Source organism: Cryptomeria japonica, chromosome 5 (assembly GCF_030272615.1).
Source record: "Cryptomeria japonica chromosome 5, Sugi_1.0, whole genome shotgun sequence".
Taxonomy (NCBI): Eukaryota; Viridiplantae; Streptophyta; class Pinopsida; order Cupressales; family Cupressaceae; genus Cryptomeria; species Cryptomeria japonica.
The window spans coordinates 244,645,692-244,659,627 of record NC_081409.1 but is presented as its reverse complement, the minus strand read 5'-3'; positions in this window follow the sequence as shown (position 1 = coordinate 244,659,627).

Sequence of the window (13,936 nt, the reverse complement as noted above, 5' to 3'; positions counted from 1 at the left end):
ATTCAATGATTCGGATTTCAGGATATTCCTCAAGCTGTTAAACTTCCCCCAAGGCACAAGGCTCTGATACCAATTGTTGGAAACCAATAACACTGAGAGGATAGGGGTGAATCAGTGTTATACTGGAATAGTAGAATTTAGCCTTAACAAAACATTCATGCACCAATCGACATATACCGATATAAATAAATTTGAAAGAAGTAAAGCAACCAATAAGCCAAACACATAAATGAGAACCATAACACACAGATTTATATGTGAAAAACCCCAATGAGGAAAAACCATGGTGGCATTTGTGACCCACAATATCAACCCACTAGCCATATGAAGAAATATTACAATATATGAGGGGCCTGCACTTGCAAGAAGGCTTACAGCCTAGAGCACACTGCTCAATCGCAATAGGAGCCTCACTGACTACATAAAATTCCAGACAACAATCCGGAGAAGTGTGAACTGCTAAGATAGCATCTTCTATGCCATAATACAGTTCTGGTTTAAACTCTGTATGTTCCAGTTGAAACCATAAACCCCTTTACCGGAATAACCCTTACAATAAATTCCTCACATGCATAGTCTCTCTAATATATTTCGCATCGTATCACATTTACATATCCATTACATTACATCCCTACTACATCAAAATGATCTAATCAATCTGCCCTATACACCCTATACAAATTTATGCCTTATGTCGGCTTACAAAGGTATATACAATATCAGATTACATGTCGGCCATATAACATAAATGAATAAATATTAAAACAAGTTACCGATGTTGGATCCAAGATAAGTCGGCCTCCAATACCAATAACCTTTGCTATACCATGTTGTCCTGCATTGTCAGTGACTGAAGAAATCTTCCTAACTTGTCGGTTCTGGTATCGGTGTAGAATCTGTCAAGTTTCTGTCGATATACCATATGAAGCCAGAACCCAAAAAATGTTGCCATCAATGACAAAATAGTAAAACCAACCAATAGAGTGTCAATTTCCAACAGAGTGGTTGGATTGTGAAGTTGATCTGTAGATCATCTTCGACATTAAACCAATACATTCGGTTTGGTGGAATTGGTTTGGTTCGGTCATTCATGTGCATGTCACATTCAATTGGTTTAGGATTTGGTGATCTGTAAGCTATCATATGTTCTAGTAAGCCTTTTGGTTACCGGTAAGGGTTTTACCAACAGAGATTTGTTGAAATTTTAGATGCTGATGGAATGAAATTTCAGATTGGTTGTATCCCTCTGGGGGAGTTTTGGTTCAGGTCTATGGAGAGATAATTGGTTTAGAACTTCATTGATATATCATTTGCTAGATGTCTTCCATTGGGGGATACTTGTTTGGCATTTCTTGGAACTTGGATGTTTTTCACGTCTAGTGTTTCCATCAATGCCAAAGGGGGAGATTGTTGGCATTTTGGAGGAATTAGTTATGTGTTGCATTGATTTTTGTCATTGATGTCAACACTAGCTTGTTTGGTTGTCTACTAGGTTCCGATAGAGTGGTTGGATTATGATGTTGATCTAGAGATCATCTCTTGTATTCTCTGGTATGTTCAGTTTGGTGGAATTTGGTTTGGTTCGGTCTTTCATGTGCATGTCACATTCAGTTGGTTTGAGATTTGGTGATCCGGAAGCTATCATATGTTCTAGTAAGCCTTTTGGTTACCGGTAAGGGTTTTACTGGCAGAGCTTTGTTGAAGATCTTTTGATGGATTCGATAAGTGGTGTTGGTGCAGCTTCTAAAAGTTTCTTAGGATGCTGATGGTTATCATGTTCATGTTCCAATTGATCGGTGGTGTTACATTTAGCTTATGGTGACCTATTTTAGGTCTAGTGTTATTCTGTTAGGTTATGGATTGGTTTATGTAATGTATTGATGGATGCTCCCGATGCGTTTCCAGTTGGATTTATTATTTGGTTAATGTTGTTTCAGTCATAGGCCAACTTGGGTTATCATTGGTTTATGGTTTTATGTAATGGATTTATTGTAATATCTTTTAGGTGGCCGACCTAATTGTTTAGGTCCCGGGTTTGTATAAATATGATGTAAGATCTCTTTGTATATCATTCAAGGTTATGGGTTATGGTATTATCTATGTCTGAATAAATTTATAATCATATGCAGAGGATTTGGTTGATCATAGGTGATCGAATTGGGTTTATGTATGTTTTAAAACCTCAGGTATTGAGCTTAACTGGAATTGTACTCAGGCATAGGAGATGTTATACTTGCAACTCAATTTTCTTTTCGGATTGTAGTCTAAAGATTTCTTGTAGTCAATGAGACTCCTTTTGTGATGAGAAGTGTGCTCTAGGCAGTGTGTCTTCCTCCATGTGCAATCCCCTTATATGTAGTATTTATTCATATGATCAGTGGATAGATATTGTGGGTCTCCAATCCCATCATGGTTTTTCCTCCTTGATGTTTTCCATGTATAAATCTGTGGTGTTATGGTGTTCATATTTTTAGTTGCATTATTACTTATTGTTATCTTCTTTTATGCATATCAGTTGCTAATTTGTTGTGCTAATAAAGTTAAAATTAATCATTTTGAGATAACATGATTCACCCCCCCTCTCGGTATTCTTGGATTCCAACAATTGGTATTAGAGCCTGATGCCTCAAAATAAGTCTAACAGCTTGAGGAAGATCCTAAATTTGGAATCCATGGAGATGAGTTTGAGGAAAGAGATTGAAGTAGCAATTGAAGACTATGATGCTAAAATATTGAAGAACATGAAGCTACAAGATGAGCTAAGAGTTGCGAAGGAATTCATCTTAACTTTGCAAGAGAGGTTGTCATCTACACAAGCCAAAAGGAAAGAACTTTGTGATCACTTACAAAATCAGGATGATGAAGAAAAGAATGCTCTTAAGGAACTATGTCAGAAGTTGAGTCAAGAAAATGGTGTCATGAAGAATGAAATGCAAGCCCTAACCATGAGGATGTCCAAGGAGATTGAAGACCAGAAGAAAAATGAAGAAAATCTTTCCAAATATCTTAAAGACAGATCTGAAGAATGCATTAGGTTGGCACATGAGAATGATATAGTGATAACTGAATTGGTGCAATTTCATAACAATGAGCAAGAGTTGGAAAGAATGATGACAGTCCTAAGAGGTGATCTAGATGTTGCAAATGAGTACAAAGATAAGTTGAAGGTCAATTCTGTAAAGCTTGATGAATTATTCAAGAATCAAAGGGACATTGGAGACACTAGAGGTCTTTGATTTGAGCATGGAGAAAGCTTTGAACTGTAAATTAGGATGATACATCTAGTCAGAAGAACAATCAAGAGAATCCACAAGTCAACCAGAATATAGGTCATCGGTAAGACAACCCAATGCACACAAATTTAATGGTAGATGCTTTGTTTGCAATAAGTTTGGTCATATGGCAAGTCAATGCCTCAATCAAAATAGCAATTCATTTACCAACCAATGTTTCAATTGCAAAAAGTATGGTCATATGACAACAGATTGTAGAACAAATGTAAAATGTCATGCATGTGGAAAGTTTGGACATATGGATAATCAATTTAGGTCAAGAAATAATCAAGGTTACAACAATTCAATTCAAAAGAACAATGTCACTTGTTATGCATGCAACAAAGTAGGACACATTGTTAAATTTTGTGGAAGCAAGAACCTACCGGCAGGAAATGACAAATCCAATGAGAAGGGAAAGCAAAAAGTTGATAATATTCAAAAGGAGCATGAGAATAAGTGGATTAGAAAGTCTGAGGATCAACCAGCTGAAGCATATACCTCGGTTACTCATCCGATAGAACAAGGTATTCCTGCACCAGTAGCAGGAAACTCATCCGGTAACTAAGACATTAGCCTTAGGGGGAGACAAATTGATGACAGATCTTGCATTGCCTTCGGTAGTGGTTTGAAAGCCTGTTTCAGACATTGGAGAAGTCAGTTGGAAGGTTAACCGATGAAGATTTGTTGGATCTTGGATCTGGTTTTGTTTACTAGTAAGACACTTTATGAGTTATCATTTGGTCATACATCTACAGCTATCTATTTCAGAATATTTGGTAGTATCAGAACCCGACAGTATCAGAAAATTCAACAGTAACTGAAGATCAGAGTAGAGAAATAGAAAGTCAAAAGACTCCTAGGTATGTAAGGTTGAATCATTCAGAAGATCAGATAATTGGAGATAAGAGCAAAGGAGTGATGATAAGGAGAAGGTTCGCAGGTGAAGAGGTATGCTTAATTTCTCAAATTGAACCGGCATTGTTAGTTGAGGCATGTAAGGATGAATGTTGGTTGAAAGCTATGGAAGAGGAATTGGATCAGATAGAAAAGAACAACACATGGACTTTAGTTCCCCGACCTAAATAATAAGAATGTTATTGGAACTAAATGGGTTTTTTAGGAATAAATTGAATGAAGATGGACAAGTTGTGAGTAACAAGGCTAGATTGGTTTGCAAAGATATTCTCAGAAGGAAGGAATTGATTATGATGAATCTTTTGCTCCGGTAGCAAGGATGTTTTGGATATTTACAAGGAACAACTAAATATGGTTTATGGTATCTGTAGACACCTAAAATTGTCTTGTCTAATTAAATACATATTTTATTTATTTAATTATTTTAAGCCTAATTCTTCTATTAATTAAATAAATCTTTATTTATTTAATCAATTCATTTATCCTCTTCTAGCCTTATTTCTCATTTAAATAAATACATTTATTTATTTAAATTATCCCTTTCCCAAATTAAATAAATATTTTATGTATTTATTTGATCCCACTTCCCTTATTAATTAAATGAACCTTTATTTATTTAATTAATTCATTACCCTTTTCTACCCATGACACATGTCATTCATCTCTTAATTCCTACACTACCTACCCTCTCATTATTTCCTTATTTCCTCTACCTACCCTCTAATCATAACTGACCATTTATCTTTTACACCTCTGAATCTTATCCCTCCATTTCTTACAGTGTCTTCTATATAAGGAGATGCTTCCTTCATTATCAACCCCCAATGACACTTTCAAACTTTCATATGCGATCAAGCCTACTTGCAACCATATTTTTGCTCTTTGTTGAGCTCTTGTGCACACATAAAATCTGAGAGCAAATATATCAAGCAAGATCAATGGAGATAGGAAGAATGGAGATCCAAACCCTATTGGACATGTGATGGTATAATCTTCATGATTTCATTTGATTTGCATTGTCTTAGGTAATCTTCATATGTTATGGTGGATCTTTGTTGTTGTTAGGCTAGGGTTTCATGGTTGAATCTATTTCAGTCTTTCAATATTGTTATTCCAACTTTACCATAAATAGTCTTTCAATTTGACTATTTCTTTGCTATCTGTGAATTGTCTCTTAGTAATGCTATGACTTGTCCAAGGATATGAGGACATTGTGAGTCTAGTATGAATTGGGGTATTCCTTGTTTGCAACTATCTGATCTCCATGCAAATGGGTACAATGACTTTCTAGGTCGAACATATGCTTGGATTTTCATAACCTATTTGCCATAATAAAGCTCAATGATGATAATAGCACAAGAATCTCTTTCACTTCCATATCTTCTATCTTCCATCCCCCTTTCTTGATTGACCTCCATCGTCCATTCTTGATTCCTTGTAGTCTGTTATCACATGACTGAGTATGATGACACACCAAAAAACATTTGCATTTCATGTAGTTTGCACCTGCATCATCACATGTTAGCATATCTCATTCCATACATACATATAGCTAGCACAATTGCATCACATCCTGCACACAACACATGTTAGCACATTTTACATTTTCATCATGTAAATGGTTATTTGCATTATCATATTCATCTGCATTTCATACATTCACATTTGCATTTGCATAAACATATAAAAAACATAAAAGAACAAAAATATTGCATTACATCATGTACATATTTGCATTCATATCATAAGCATCACATAGAAATCATGCATTAACACACAAAATCATCACATAGGTACACATGCATATAGCTCCACAAAGATGAATCATCTCATATATATATATATATATATATATATATATATATATATATATATATATATATATATATATATATATATATATATATATATCTATATACATATATATATGTATATATATATATACATGTATATATCTATATACATATATATATATATATGTATATGTATACATATATATATATACATATATATATCTATATATATATATATGTATACATATATATATATATATATATATATATATATATATGTATACATATATATATATATATATATATATATATGAGATGATTCATCTTTGTGGTAGCTATATGCATGTGTACCTTATATATATATATACATATATATATATATGAGATGATTCATCTTTGTGGTAGCTATATGCATGTGTACCTTATATATATATATATATATATATATATATATATATATATATATACATATACATATACATATACATATACATATACATATACATATACATGTATATGTATATATATATATATGTATATATATATCAAAAATCATAAGTGTCATAATACAATGGTGTCAAAAATCATATGGCTACAATCACCCGAAGGTGTCATCATACAAAATGGTACAAAACTGATACATAGGGAGCCCTCTAAGGCTATGATGAACTCCCTCCCTCGGAGCCGGCTGGCCTTGACAGAGTCTGAGCCCTGGAAGGACCCACCCTAGGATCATCTCTCTTTCCCCCTCTATCTGGTGGTGGTGGAGGACCCATGACCCCACCACTCGACGCTTGTCTCCTGTCTCTCCCTCCAGTGGTCGTTGCAATCTGCAATGGTCTACGGAAGCTCCTAGCCTGCTGATCTGGTGGCACCACTCCATAGTACACATCTCGCCAGTAGGCTATCTCCTCCCCTGCCCAAAAAACATAGGTATATCTGGCCCCCTGTGTCCTCTATTGCCTACCTCCATGCGCTCAGTGTTGTCTCAGCCTTTGTATAGCATTGAATAGCTTGGTCCCTCTCATGCTCAATGTCTCTCAGCTGTCTCCTGAGCCTAGTCATATCCCTTTGCAGATCCTGGATCTCATTTGCCTATCCCTGGCAGATCTCCCTCAAGGATAGTAGCTCATCCTCCTCCTCTCCCCCCTCACCTTGTCCCTGTGGCTACTCCTATCCCTATCCCTGTCCCTGTCCCTATACCTGTCTAGGAACCTATACCTATCTGGGAACCTATGTTGCTGGCACCTGTAACGACAATCTACCTCTGCCCCTCACTACATGAGCTTGCTGAGCCTGTCTCTCCTCTTTGCCCTCTCTCCTCTGAGCCACCCTCATCTCTACCACTACACCCTGCCTCCGTCATTGGCCTATACCTCCACCATCTCCACTGTCATCTCCATCACCTCCACCGTCTTCATCTATTGGCTCCCCCAGATTTGTCAGCCATGGAAACAGATGATCTGCCCAATATGTAGTGTACTTTGCATCCATCCCTGCATCCTCTACATCCGCCCATATGTCCCAAGGCATGGGAACCATCTCCTATAGCTATGTCAATGCCTGATCATAAGAAAGCAATGGACCCAAATGCACCTAATCCCTCACTGTTCGTGCATACATCCCTGAACCCCATGGCATCCATTGTATCTTGTCGAACTGCCTCCATACTTTGTCTATCAACTATTACTCAATGATATATGGTGTCCTCCGTATCAAATACCTACTCCTGAATACATATGACAGCTCCACTGCATCATCCTCCCACTCTTCATAGTCCTGGTATGACCTCCATACCACACTGTCTATCTCGTCCATAACCCGGTGCAAATACTCTAGTCTCCTAATCTGTGGTTGTGACCTAATCATATCATACAAATGAACATAGCTACGCCCATGTCCTCTACCTCTTAAATGTATCAGTCATGTAACCAGCAGATGCTCATATTCCCAAACCTGCAGCAAGGTCACTCTGCACCCCAATCCTGCTAATCCATGATACACAAACTAATGCAACTCATAGTACACATGTGCTAGCAGACACAACCCCCATGCAAACCTAGTGTTCTCAATCACCAATGTCTCCAAAGTCCTCCCCCATCCCACTGCCAACCCTCATGTCACCCTATCCAGATACAGGAACCCATTGATCACTCCTACCAGCACCGTCGGTAGCGCCAATCCTGTCTGTGTCATGGTATCCCAAGCCACATGTCCAGCCCTCATCACCAGTCCTGGATCCTGAAATACTTGTCTCAGTGCATCCTTGTCTCCGTCTCGATTATAAGGAACCAACTCCCCATCGATCGATATCCATAGTATCCTATACACATCCTCTAAGGTGACTGTCATCTCACCCATCGGCAAATGAAACATGCAAGCCTTTGAGTGCCATCTCTCAGCTAATGCAGTCAACAATCCCATGTTCGCCTGAAACTTAGGCACATACAAAATATATCGCAGTCCCATAGCCTCTACTATTGCTCTATCCTCGAATGTCATCTCTGGTCGTAAACTCTGATTCAAAGGGAATCTCTCACATGACTCCAGCATAGGCAGGTCCTCCTACAGTCAAGCAAATCAACTATGTCAATCCTAGTGGCATTCCCTGTTCATCATAAAGTGTTGATTTCTATCCTAGTGGTACTCCTTGTTCATCACAAAGTGTTGCTTTCTATCCTAGTGGTACTCCGTGTTCATCACAAAGTGTTGCTTTCTATCCTAGTGGAACTCCCTGTTCATCACAAAGTGCTAATTTTTATCCTAGTAGCATTCCCTGTTCATCACAAAGTTTTTCTTTGATCCTATCTTTAGGGAACCTATTTGAGTGTATCCTCTTGAGTAGCTTATCCAATTGACAATGTATGTTCTATTACAGAATTGTCAATTTCAGCCTGATCCAATTGGCAATGTATGTGTTATCACAAAATTGTCAATGTCTTTGGTACTCCTTGTTCATCACAAAGTGCCTCGATCTATCCTATCCTAGGGCCTCTACTTGATTGTATCCTCTTGAGTAGTTTCCCAATTGGCAATGTATGTTCTATCACAGAATTGTCAATCCTAGCCCTATCGGCTACCCTAATCCTCCCTAGAGGACCTGCTTGAGTGTATCCTCTCAACAGCTTAGCCAATCGACAGCATATGTTTATCATAGAACTGTCGATTTGGCCTTGAAGACATAAATGCGTCTTTTTGACACAAACGCGCTTTCATCCTTCCTAAATGTGCCTGCTTTGCACAGACGCGCTTGACACGCATCATTAATACATTTGGCCTAAAATTTCGATGGAGAAGGTATATTGTGAACAAATTTGATTTTTTTTGAAAAATTGCCCGCATTCTTCGGAATTCCAACAATAATTCAATATATATTTTTGATAGAGAAGGAATTGGCAATGAAATTTGTGTTTTTTTACAAAAAGTGTCCGCGTTCGTCAAAATTCAAATGACTGCGGACATTACTTAAAAAAAAAAAAAAGAACAAGATATTTCAAATCATTTTCGCGGCCTCTTCCCATTCTCACATTGCCGCCCCAGCAGCATACTCCCGCCCAAAGTAAGCATGAATCGTGAACCGTTTTGACTGATTAATGCCAACTCATGGAATAGGGTTTGCGAAAATGGGACCAATGTCGGCTCATGGAATAGGGCAGGTGTAAAGCTCTATCAACATCCTCCAACCTATGCGAAAATGGGAGCAATGTCGGCTCATGGAATAGGGCATGCTTCCGGGCATGAATCATATATCGTATGAATCGACATCCTATTTGGGGAATTTTTTTTTTTCAAAAAATAGTTCATATGTTTTGTTTTATGCTCCCACATTTTGCAGACATATCTACTAGGGAATTCACAACTACAACATCTGAAAATATCCCTTAATGTTTCGATTGATGCCCAGACCCTATTCTAAGTTTCCAATCTCAAATATGTACGAAGAGGGTGTTGTCCATGGTTGTGGATTTCGTTTCTACACCTACCATGTGCATTTGCCTTAAGGTTTCAAAAATATTTTCAACAAATCTACTTTTTGCATATTGTGCATTCCATGAGACGCCATTTTTGTGAGGAATTTTAGCAGTTTGAATTCCTTGTTGATGTCTTCACAGTATTGAAAGTTTCTAAAGCATTTTAAAAGGTCTATTTTGTGCAATCCCAGTGATCATTGTGTTCGACTAAAGACCAATAGTCTTCATTCCCCTTCTTTCATTCATTAGTATCGGTCACCCATCTATTTTGCACCTACAGATAGTGATGTTTCTGATTCTCCATTGGCCTAGGCACAGGTGTAAAGCTCTGTCAACATCCCCTAGCCTATGCAAAAATGGGAGCTTTGAAATGGCACACTGACTGTTTGACAGAGTGCCTCACAGAAATTGGAAGTTTTTGAACAAGGTATGAACATCTATCATAGGATAAAAAATAGAGGAATTTTGTCACATGTTGTAGCTGCAATTGCCAGGGTACATGTTTTAAAGATGTTTTATATCATAGAATCAACATTCCAATGGCTATTTATTTTTTAAAATTTGGATAGCATATTCCCAACTGATGTCTATTTTCATGAAACTATTCCTTTAGGCAAGCAAAAAAAGCCTGAAAAAACTACACAAGGCTTAAACCATTATTCATAACCCCTAGAAAATCTCTTCATTACCAAAAAACCTATTCATACTTGAAAACTTTATTCACACCTAAAACATTGTCCATGCCTAAGACATTAATCACAATATCAAATAATATTCATAATGTAAATAAACACTATTCATGTTTAAACTATTGTTCATAGATTCATTTAACCTCAAAAATTACTCTAGAAGCTCTTGAGTCCAAATTTGTTGTTCTCTATATGAATTATGGGGTTTGAAATCTATTTAGTATGATTGTGTAATATCCCTTGTCCAATGATGACTGGAAAACAAGGAATATTCGCTGTCAAATATGCAAGAGTCCTCAAAAAATGGGCGTATGATGATGCAACCTCAAATTCCTCTTATTTAATATCTAAATCAAACAAATGCCTCATTGACAGTCATAAATACATGTTATAGGCAGCTAATGTAAAATTACATGGACTGTCACAATAATGTATCAAAATCAGACTTCACTAGATTATTGACATTTCGTCAAACATGTCATACAACCTCTAAAAACATATTACAGCTACAAGCCCATTCAAATCTTATTATAAACTAGTTCCAATGCAATCATAGGATATTTACATAGGCTGACTATCAAGAGATATGCTACTGATTTTTTGAAGACATTAGACAGTCACTAACTAAAGCATATATCTCAAAATTTCAATGAAAGAAGAGGTTTGAAGAACCTGATTAAGCTATGCCCAAGTCTGGCGATGTAAACACCAACATTACTCATCCAAAATAAAGCCATGTTAGAGTTATGATCTTCAATACTTTCTCTTAGACAAGAGATAAAATTAAAAAACCACATGATTACTACAATAAATTTATTTTCTTATCAAAAATATAAATAATTACATTAGATATATATTCCACATAAAGAAAAGAAATGATGAAAATCATTTGTGTCTTAAATAATGAGATCAACAACTAAAAATGGAAAATAATATCCTAATTACGACTCCCTAATTAGTATAAGATATTATTTCCAATATTATACTAAGGATAAATATTCAAAAAGTATAATAATTACACTAATACATATATCACTCTCATGCCTTCCTTAATTTGATATAAGGCCCCTCTATCCAAATATGAAGTATCAAGGGAGTTGTATGTGTCAATTATTCAAGATTCTCCTAAATATATTCCAACCTCTTCTTCCAACACATGTCTTGATGATGGTTGAGGATCTCTAAACTTTGAAAATATGAATGAACACACTCCTCTAGACATGATTTAAATACCACATTTAATTATACACATGGATGCAATGGACATGATTTAGGATGTGTGCAATGAAGTGTGGAGGTTCATGAGAAATATACATTACATTTTTCTAAAGAATATTTAGGTTTCTATCCTCCTTTGTTGACATCCCCTCCCCCATTGTCTAATATATCTATGACTTTTCCAACAACTTTTAATCACAACAAGAGATAATTTTGTATGAGTTTCTTAAAGCCAACTTTATTACTCTCCCCTTGAAAATTTGAATAAAAAACCATAAACAAAATTAGGACAATCCTTTTTTCAAGCATCATCAACTATACCACTAATTAATGTCATGATTTGGAGATTAAAATTCAACAACTTATTGTAGTTCTAGTAACATTTAAATAATAGGTGACAATGAGTTATACACTCATCATATCCCTTCTAAATGACATTTATAACCTATTATGTTTTTATCTTGTTGTATGACATCGGTAGCTTAATTACCTATTAGGGGCTCATTGCATTCATGGTACTACGATTTCATGTGCAATCGTACTTGGGAGGCAATGTAATAGCCTAGTTCTTCTTGTCTCTACATTGTGGAGCAAGAATAATAGTTGTCAATTGTTCCTCTTTTTTAAGGATCCACTTTACCTTTGTTGATTTTTATCTTTTATAACTTGATATCCTTTCTTGCATATAATTATCCTCAATCCAAATTCTCTCCTTGCTTGGACATGTGTGTTCCTTGATTAGGACCTCTTTCATTGTTTTGTAGGAAAATAAACAAAGACATCGACCTCTCCTCTCTACTTATACACAAAATGGCTAATTGAAACCACTTCATATACAAAAAATATCTCCTTGCACTGATCGAGCCTAAAAAATGTGACACCCTTGTTCAACAAGGGTTGATACTCTACAACACGATGCCTATCATTCATGAGGTCAAGGTGGTTGCTTTCATGCTCAATAAAAATATGATCAAAACTTTTTGTAGTTTCGCCACCATCATAATATCATTTTTCTATTGTTAACATCATACATCCTCATGCTACGCTGGCAATTTATCGGGCTCTTCAATTTATTCACTCTTTATATGTTAGTGACTACCTTTAACTTATGAACCTTCAAATAAATCATCATAATGACCTGTATTCACTCTTTATATGTTAGTGACTACCTTTAACTTATGAACCTTCAAATAAATCATCATAATGACCTCAAATAAATCATCATAATGACTACCTTTAATTTTTTATTGTTCCACCCTACAATTTTGTATTTGAGGTATGTAAAATAGTTTCTCTATAGAGTTTTTTTTATCTCTCTTCATTCTTTTGGTTGCCTTCATTTAAATTATGTAAAGTTTCCATGATTTCAAAAAATAAAGATTTTAGGAACAAGGTTTGATATGCATATATTTCTTATATACTAGCACAACAATTGAATGTTGGGGGTGTCATGGATATTTTAATACACACTTTCAAAATATAGAAACCCTTGTTATAAAATCTTAGAACTCATTCCAACACCAAGAAGTAGGGTTATTTTAGAGATTTTGGAAGTAACTACACATCAAATTTTGGGTACCTTTGAAAAGAAAGTGGTATGATGAAATCTTTGGGCATAAAATAGATGAAATGCACTCCATACTACTGCTGCACAATATTTTGGTCGATGATATTTTTAAAATAGTAAAGGAAGGTGTATGGAACAACCAAATTCTTATCATTATAAACAATGAATATTTTAAGATCCTTTTATGATGTGTAAGTTGAGAATATTTTATGAAAGGTCCCTAAATGAATACACTTTAAATTGATTTTAGCAATGACTATCAGATGTAGACAAAATGAATGCTTTTTGGATTAGGATGGTGCACATAATCTACTATCAAAAGGTTGTCAAAAATTCTTGGGACTAGGAGGTGTGAACTGGCCTACTCTTCTGCTTTTTATGCCATCAAAATTTGAGTTTGATTGTCATCATTTACTTTGCCAAATTCTTCACATGTAACTCCTGAATCAATTTCCTACACACAAAATGATGAAAATAGGTTTGTTGATGGGGGCTTTCCTAGGTTAAA